At 50.6% G+C, this 9463-nt stretch overlaps 1 long non-coding RNA gene across 1 annotated transcript; it reads right to left on the bottom strand.

The window, feature by feature from the left end:
- Nucleotides 1-349: 349 nt before the first annotated feature.
- LOC118613752 lies at nucleotides 350-9248 on the bottom strand. The gene is made up of 2 exons (XR_004955792.1): nucleotides 8637-9248; nucleotides 350-1270 (listed from the first exon to the last, which is right to left on the bottom strand). It is a non-coding gene; the product is annotated as an uncharacterized LOC118613752 (long non-coding RNA).
- Nucleotides 9249-9463: the final 215 nt, after the last annotated feature.

Raw genomic sequence — 9463 nt, 5'->3', positions numbered from 1 at the left:
ACAAAATGCTGCAGACTGGGCACCTCGTAAACAGCAGACACCTGTTTCTCGCAGTTGTAGAGGCTGGGAGGCGAGGTCGTGGTGCCGGCACAGTCAGGACAGGCCACCCTCCTGCCACAGACACCCCCGTGTCCCCCACAGCGGAAGGGGCGGGGCAGCTCTCTCTGGCCTTTTCATAAGAGCACGAGTCCCCGATGTGAGACCTCCGCCCTCATGACCTGACTCCCCCGCGGGCCTTGCCTTCTGGCACCATCCCCTCTGGGGCGAGGATCCCAACTTTTGAGTTTGGGGGGAGGGGGTAAGGGGCATATTCAGATCGTAACAGACAGGAAGGACTGACAAATGAAAATTTACATATTTAAGGTATGTGACTTACTGTTTTATTATACACATACATTGTGAAGTAATCATGAACATCAAGCGAATTAACATATCTATCACCTCACAAAGTTAGTGTGTGTGTGTGTGTGTGTGTGTGTGTGTGTGTGTGTGGTTAGAACACTTAAGATCAACCCTTTTGGTGAATTTCAGGTACGTACACAGTGTCACTAACCACGGTCACAGAGTTGAACATTCTCTCTCCAGAACTTCTGCATAACTCAACTTTGGACCCCTTGACCGCTGTCTTCCCTTTTCCCTGCCCCCTCCCCTGGACTCCGGTACCCACCCATCTGTTCCTGAGCATCTGGCTGCTTTAGATGCCACACGTAAGCGAGATCATGCAGTATTTGTCTTTCTACAAAGAGTATCATTCAGCCTTCAACAAAGAAGGAAGTCCTTCATCGAAGGATACAAAGTTGCAGCTATGTAGGATGAACGAGGCGAGAGAGCTGGTGGGCAGCGTGAGGATGCGTGATCCTGCTGTACCAGGTCCCGGGAATTTGCTGAGGGCAGAGTTCAACACTCCCATCACACACACGGAAGTGGTGGCCGTAAAGAGACGGCGCGTTATCGGCTTGACTCTAGTCATCATCTCGCTGCGTATATGTACAGCAAATCATGTACTCTTTCAATATATGCCGTGGTTATTTTTTAAAATACAATAAAAACAAAGCAGCCCTGGCATGTGCAAGCACACAGATGAACCTGGAGGACGCTGTGTTAAGTGGCATAAGCCAATCCTTTTCACGCTGCACTCCGGGCGGTCACCACGAAGCGAATGATGCTGGTGCTTGAAATAAGTCCACCAGGCGTTTCCGGAGCGCGGAGATGGTGACGTTCGTTAATGGGCACCCTCCGCTCAGCGTGAACTTTCAGATGTTGATTCTTCCTGGAGCAAATTATGAGGGAAAGAGGGTGGTTATTAAATGGCCCTGGTGGCCTGCACGGTGCCTGTCTGCGTGGTGTCTGAGCCTCCGTGATCGCTCACCCCAGCTGGGAGCATCCGATTCCCACAGGGCCAGCTGCGGCGGCCCCGCACCCCCGGCACCCCTTGACTTCCAGCCACGTGGGGATTCTGAGGCCACAGCGACCTGACATTGAAATAACCCATCGGCTTCAAGAAACAACAAGCGAAACAATTATAAACAAAACAGCTGTTTGAACCAACTGTGTGTCTTTCACCCTTTAACTGGTGTTCCATCACATGACAACCCGAGAAAGAGCCTTCGCACATAAAGGATGTGAGTTAAATAATGGATCGTGTGTGTGTCTGTGCTGGGAATGACTGCATGGATAACACTGATTGACGTCTCCACGGGCCTTGGATAGGCAAGGATGTAATTAAGAAGCCAGCTGATGTGGGCTGGCAAATCCCCCTCTGACTTAGAACACCGAGGCGTGGAATGAATTCCATTCTTGGCATTTAAACCAGCTTCCGAATTAACCCTTTCCTCCATCTGCCTTCTCTTCTGATGGTCGTGTTTTCCTTGCATTTTCAGACATCCGTTCCAACGGCGCTATTACATTGTTTGGGTCTTAATGGGTGACCTATTAAGGGATGATCTATGACTGTTATTAATCTGTTTAGAAATGTATGTCTTCCATTGATTTGTTGTTGAACAAAATAAAAACCTGTGTAGGGTTTAAACAAATCAATAAGGAAGAGACACTGCGAGAGGCGACCACCCCGCCCCACTCTCCTCTCCTCGGCTCTCGCTCCGGAGCCACCGCCATTCGACCCGGTCCTTTTTATCCTAATGGTGGTCCCGGACGGTGGTCACATATATCTAAACACCATGCATACACCACTCGGTCCTGACGCACCCACTTTTCATTTGCTGTTGGCCTTCTGCTGCGATGTACGTCATTAAGTCCACACCCTCACTTCCTTCCACCCAATATAGTCACAGCACCGTTTCTGGTCTCACTTTCACAAACATGACCCCCGGTAAACTACTTCTATTCCTCATTTCAATGTCTGCTTCCCAAGGACCCAATTAATACAGTAGCACCAAGAGTATCTGAGAAAGCGGGCGGCGAGGTGGGCTTCGAATAGGGTGATTTGACACCGTAAAGGTCTCGGTTCTCCCGTTTAAATTTATAAATGTCGAAATTCCAATAAAGACGTCGACAAGTAGTTTCACGAACCTGGGAAAGTTGACACTGATGCTCAAGTAGAAAGTTGAATGTGTAGGAACAGCTAAGGAGACAGAAGGAAGGAACAAATCCGTGCCAGGATGTTGCTCCTCCAGACATGAAACGTTCTGGAAGCCCTCCGTAAGGACAGCAGTGAAGGCTGGACCATGACCAGGTGGAACAGAATAACTAATCCAGAAACGGCCCCAAGTACGTGTGAAAATTTAGTATATAGTAAAGATAGCATTTCGAATCACCAGAGCCAAGACAAACTTTTTGATAAATGGCACTAAAGAAACGAGGTAGCCATTTGGGGAAAGATAAAATTAGATCCACGCCTCACACGATATGCAAGAATCAACTCCAAATGAATCAGATTCTTAAGTGTAAAAACTCGAAGACATTATATGTAAACACGGCTGAATTCTTTTTAACCTTAGTGTAGGGAAAGGCTTTCCAACTATGACACAATGGAAAAGCAATAAAAGTAAGAAGTGATGAACTCAACTCCATGGAAAAAAATCTTTTGCACAGGAAAAAAAAAATCACCATATGTAAAGCTAAGAGACGAATGACAGTTGAGGGATATATTCACAACATATATCGAAGCCAAAGGATAATATCTGTAATACAAAGAATTCTTAAAAATTGATTGAAAGTGACCAAAAGTCAGATAGGAAACCAGGCCAAAAAAAAAAAAAAAAAAAACATGAGTAAACAATTTACAAAAAGATATTAAAATGGTCAACAGACATAAAAATATTTTAATCTCACTCATAATAACAGAAATGCAAATTAAAACTACATTGAGATTCCATTTCTCACTTATTTAAATTGGCAAAAATTCAAGAGTATGACAATACATTGCACTGGCAAAACTATGAGAAAACAGGCTTCTCCCATTTTGCTGGCAAGAATGTGGATTGGTACAACCCTTACGGGAGGGAATTTGGCAATTTCTAACAAAACCACATTCGTTTTTACCTTGGGATCTGCCAGTCTGACATATGAAGACGAGACTGTGCATTCCACACTGTTTGTAATGGGACACCATCCAGACACACCTGCCCTAAGAAAACAGGTCAACGAACTACAGTGCGCCCACACCGTGGAGTACTATGCAGCTGTACAAAAGAATGACAAAAAATGATATGGAGGGATTTCCGGGAGACATTATTAAGTTAAAAGTTGGGGGAGTACATAAGAGAGCTAAGGTACACTACTATCGATGAGGAGGAAAAGGGGAGAATGAGAAAATATATGCATATCTTGTTCATTTGTTCAAAAAGATACACAGGAAAGATAAACCAGAAATTAATGGCATCGGTTACCTCCAGACAAAAGGGTGCAAAGAATGGGAAGGGCATATGCCTTGAGCTAGTTCTGAACTTAGAACCATGTGGGCACATCAAAGCTGTGGGGTGCGCTCAGCCAGGGGCCGCCAGACCCGTAGACGTGCTCTGTCGCTTTTCAGGGCCGCCGGGCAGCGAGCTGATGTGGAGGAGGGCGGCGTCCTCCTGCAAGCCCGCGGGCCAGGGGCCCCGAGACGCCTCCGCTACTCCCCGCTTGGAACCAGCCCCTGGGGTTCAGCGTGGCTGCTTCAAAAAGCACGCGACCCTAATTCTCAAACGCAGGCGCCGAGTCCCTGCGTGCAGAGGGTCTCCTGTGAACTGCGGCATCTTTATTACGGTGGATGGTCCTTGTCACCGTTGAAATAATGAAACGTATCGAGACAGTCCCAGGGTGGGCGCCATATGGTTAGCCTCCCTGTCCCTGAGTGACACTAAGGAGGATAATGCCATTCTCCCGGATCTGACCCGATTGTTTTCATCACGGAGCTGTAAGCATCCCGGCTGCTGATCCCGCTCCGGGCTTCCTGGTTCCTGCAGCCAGCCTGGTAGGGAATTCAATCAACAGGCCCCGCCTCGCAGAGTAAGTTACTCAGTCGTTACAACTGGGAAAACGGATCCGCGGGGAAGAGAAACAGAAATTGTAGGTTTCCGTTCAACCCCTGTGCCCCTCAGAGCCAGCAGCGCTGTCCTTGCTAGGGAGAATGTGGGTTTTGTTTTGGTTCGATTGTCAAGTCAGAATTTCCACTTTCTTGTCGATTCACTGGTTGCCATCTGTTCAGTTAAAGGGCTACGAAGACTCTAATCCCGTGCTTTGTGTTTGGGACGGTTTGCACGCCTGCTTCGCCATCCGGGGCTTTCTCGGCCTGCTTTTCAGAGAGGAAAGGAAACCACGCGTGCCGTGTATGAGGGCAGAGCTTCCCGCCTTCCCTGCAGAAACTCAAGTCGTTCGAAACCGAACGTTTGTGTTCCGATTTAGTGTTAATGGAGTTTAGAGGTAGCATCCAAATGGACTTTCTTTTAATGTTCTGAAATCTTCTATCTGAATACGTCTTTAAAATGACAATTTTATGTTTTATTTTTCCACAAAAGCCAAAAATGCTTTTTTCGCTTTTTGAAATGAATATATACCCTTCTTGAAGAGTTATATAACCACATTGGAGGAAACGTGGAAAACGGAAAATATTATCCTCAGCCCCCGCAGCAGAAAGCAGATGTTTGGTATTCGTAAGGACTATTTTGCCCCTTTTTATTTTTACATTGTTCTCTGTTCATAATTTAACTCCTGCAAGATAAAGACTTCCCCTTGCTTGCTGAGCCCCCGGCACAAGGACTTCAAAGCAGTGGCCACAGCTGATAGCTCCACGGGACTCTTGCAACCCCCAGAACATCCCCGCGCGACGTCATCTATGGGATGGACGCATTCGATGCCTGCAGGAGGTCCAGGGGGGCGAGGCTCTCCGGCCCATGTTATGATCGGGGCGGGAGCCCGGACGTGGCTCCTGGGATGAGCTGTGAATGTACATTTCTGTCTGTTACGGGTGAATGCGAACAGTTTCGGGTCCTCTCTCCCGACTGAGATGGAGGAGAACACATTCGCCAGATCGGCGGTCGCACGGCACAGGGCGCGGCCGTGCGAACCCGGGCTGCTGAGTGGCTGGCACGCCAGGGGTCCCGGGTCCCCCCACAGATCCGTCTGCACCCGGGTCCACCCTGCGGAGCCAGGCTGGCGAATTAACTGCGATTAGGACTGAGACCGCCGCTCTGCATTTTCGGCCTCTGATGATGGCCCTAATGCACCAACCCCCCCCCCCGCCCCCCCAATAGGATGTGCTCGTCTCTTACTCATTATCTCGGACTGAGGGGAGGAGGCGACATCTCACTACAACTCTCACTCCATGAACCAGCGAACCGACGCGGCGGTTCTGCCCGCTGTGGGCTGGATCGCTCCCGATGACGCAGTGGGGACCGGGGACAGGGCCGGCGGGCGGCTCCGCCCAACCGCCTGCCACAGTCCGAGTTGGGCTTTGGCCGGGTGCCGTTTATGACTTGGTCCCCACGTGCCCTCGCTCCAGCAGGGGACCGTGGGGACACTCCGACCATCGTCGTCCACACAGACCCTCGGACTGCAAGTCCTCGGGACGGCGTGCCCCCGCGTTGTCCTCCCTGCCGTGTCCAGGCCGCAGACCCCTCGGGGAAGGACGGGGGGCGGGGCTAACTCAGACGGCTGTGATGATGTTGGGGGACCCTTCTGGGAACCCAGGGGGCTCTTCGGCCAGTGGATTCCAAGTCCGAACCTGGCTCGGGTCTGCGTCCGTGACTTTTTGTTGAGCGACAACTCTCGGCCTCCTGCTCACATGCGCTCACTTCTCCTTGGTTTGATGGATGAGGCGCGGCGCTGCTGGAGGCCCATCCGCTCTTCCCCGAAGGCGCCACGTTTTCTCGAATGTTAAATACGATTCTTGGCAAGTCGAGCCCCTCGCCGCCGCTCCAACTTTGCTGGTTGTTTTCATAACCGTGGCCATCTGGCGTCTGATGGCAAGGGGCTGGCCCACGGTCTCCTGTGCTTTGAAGCCTCGAGGTCCCTAGAATCCCTATCAATGAGCCAGGCTCTGTGACAGCCTCTCCCACTATTAGGCATGGCCTAGGGCGACTCCGAAGAGAAACCGTAGCCCACACGGAACAAGGGAGAAATGCCTAAATCGCCCTGCCGGATGGTGGGCAAAGGGATGGAAAGGCTCAGGAGAACAGAGCAAACTGGAGAACCTCCCTCAAATTTCTCAGTGATGCTGCCCCCCCCACCCCGATGTCCACTGGTGATGGCGCCAGTGAACCGCATGCCCGGCCTTTCCCACGGAACGTAGCACATCACCTTTGGCTCGTCCTCTGGCCTCTGCCAACCCATGAGGGCTCTCTGGAGCCCACGCGGAGAGTCCTACCTTGGGTAGGACTTGTGTTGTTAGGTTCTGGCCTCCTGACCATGCTCACAGCGGGGGGCTGGCCATGGAGGGTGTGGCCTCTTCTCCAACAACGTGGCAGCTCCGGGGGGCACTCACTGCTGGAGGCCAGCAGCTCAATGGCAAGTTTCTTCTCAGAGAAAGATGACAACACACCTCCAGGGTTGTTAAGTCTATGGTGCAATTGTAGGTGTTTTCATAATTGTCTGTACACTGTTTACGGTTTTCTTATGTTTTTAAAGATCTGCCTTACTCTCATATTCACCAAAAAAGACTGTAAGTGTATTTTTAAAAATCGATTGATCGGTTTGGCACTTCTCCCATCATACCTTGCAGTCACTGGTGCCCTTGGAAAAGGCCGAGTTGCAGTGACGGAAGGCAGACTGAAGGAAGTAAGGCGGTAGCCGGGTGTGATCCCCTGGCCATTATCACTTCCTGGCAGACTTGCTATGCTGACCCGTGGGACACCTGCGTTATCTTGCAGTTCTGCGGCTGACGCATGGGGGGGATTTGCAGTGTGAGGTCCCGGCGCTGGGGCGTCAGAATGAGAGGCGGCTGGGGCACCGTCGAGGAGTCATCGATCACACTTAGAGGCAAAGCTGGAAGAGCGGGCACGTGACCAGCTCTGAGTCCATGAGGAGTTAAGGCTGATCTCTGCAGGGGCTTCCGGAAAAATGAAAGCGACGTGAGCTGCTGAAAAGAATCGTTCTTATCACGGAACCTTTCCCCGCTTCCCCTCGCCTCTCTGGGAGGCTTGTCAACATGGCGTTGGGTCGGTGAAGCCTCTTAAATTCTCATTTCCGTCCATCCTGCTCTCTGTGGGAAGAGGGCATCACGCATTATCACCCTGGTTCTATAAAAGGCAAACCAAGGGGAATAATGGAAGTTATTGCTCAAGAACCATAGGCCATGCCTAGTAGCGGGAGAGGCTGTCTCAGAGCCTGGCTCATTGATAGTGATTCTAGGGACCTTGAGGCTCTCAGTGACAAGTTATTTGCGTAAGAACACACGGCAGCTGAGCTCCTCTGTCTCTCCCACGGCGAGATGGAAGTAGGGCTAGTTTGCCTTGGGTCCGTGAGCGAAACGTGAACACTGCGTCTGCCTTCTGCCTCCGCGGCCAGGAACCTGAATGCCAGATCGGACGCCCAGCTATAGTAAATGATTTGTCTCAGATCCTTTTCCTCCCGTTAGGTATATTTTCTCATTTATTTTTAGGCCTTTTATTTTGCTTTATGAGTCTTAACTCTTAAGATGCCATAAGTCTAATGGAAGTAGAAGTATAATTCTCAAGTAAAAAAAAAAATCCTGGCTACGGAGCCCATATGAAGACTGATGAGTTAATATTTGCAGAGGGCTTCAAGAGCCCTGGCGAGTGGTGTTTTTTTTAATACGGAGTCATAACCAGAAGCATTATAACAACCTCTTGCATTCCGCTCTATGTACTTTACTTCCCAGGCGAGGACGGCCGCCTTACAGCCTTCACGACTTTCTGAAGCAAATTAAGTTTCCTTAGGAACCTACCGATGGGTTCTTTACAAAGCACCATAACGCTGGAGGAGCCCTCTGGGACTCTGGAGATTTCCTCCCCATCTAACCTCTGCGGTGACCCGCCCACAAGGCCATCACCTCAGGCCTCGGTCTCCTCATCCGTAATGAGTGGGTCAGACAGTGGATCTTAACCGGCTGAAGTCGCAAGGCCTGGGACTACCCGATGACAGCCGTGGGCCTTCTCTCGAGAGGAATGTAGAACGCCCTCGCAGACAGCATCGGGCGCTGTGGAACAAGGGGACCCCACTCCCGAACCCCAGATCACCTCTTGCATCTCTCTCAGCAACTAAGGTTTATCCTTCCGTGACGAAGGTGCCTCTTCGGAGAAGGGGAAGAACCACGGACCTGCCGAGCTGCCAGCTGCCCCACAGTGCGGCTGTCCTTGTCACAGATCTCCTGGGAACAGAAGGGCTTCGAGGCCAGCAGGAAAAGGCCGATTGGGCACGGCCAGATGCTGGGCATACTTTACATTTTTTTCCAAGACCGCAAATATTTCCACGCTTTGAAATTGTTTTTCCTTGTTCCTGATGTGAGCTTGAATCTGTCCCCTGTAACTCAGGCCCAATTCACACTCTTATGGCCTTGGTCTTTGTAGCTAAGGCTTTCTGGTGATCGTCAACCCTGATTCTATTATTGAGTCATTAACTAACTTCTTACCTCCAAAAGGCCGTCGCTGGGGAAATTTTACCCATTGTTTCGAGTCCATTCTTTATGTGTAGCAATGCGCATCCTTTTAAGCAGCTCACACAAGGACACCTTGACTCACAAAGAGAATGCGTCTAATCGGACACTCCTGAGGCAAGATAGAAGTGCTGGAATCCAGGGCTACTTGGCAAGATTTTAAGATACGCTCTCCCATCCTCCTTTCGAGGCGAGATGGCCGACCCATTCCTAGCCTCCTGTGCCCTCTGTGGGACGTTCCATCTCCAATTTTCCTGTTCCGCCCTCAATAATTCAGAAGTCTCACAGACTCATGCCCCAGAGGCCCCTCCCTCAGCTGTGTGCCCTGACTGAGCCATGTTCCCCTCAGCTGGGCTGCGGTTATGCCCTGGACAGGCCTGACTCTGACTCATTTGAGATTTCAATAGTGAG

The sequence above is a fragment of the Rousettus aegyptiacus genome, unplaced genomic scaffold (assembly GCF_014176215.1).
Source record: "Rousettus aegyptiacus isolate mRouAeg1 unplaced genomic scaffold, mRouAeg1.p scaffold_m13_p_2, whole genome shotgun sequence".
In the NCBI taxonomy this organism is placed as follows: domain Eukaryota; kingdom Metazoa; phylum Chordata; class Mammalia; order Chiroptera; family Pteropodidae; genus Rousettus; species Rousettus aegyptiacus.
The sequence above is the reverse complement of the archived record's forward strand: the minus strand, read 5'-3'. Positions and strand labels throughout refer to the sequence as shown.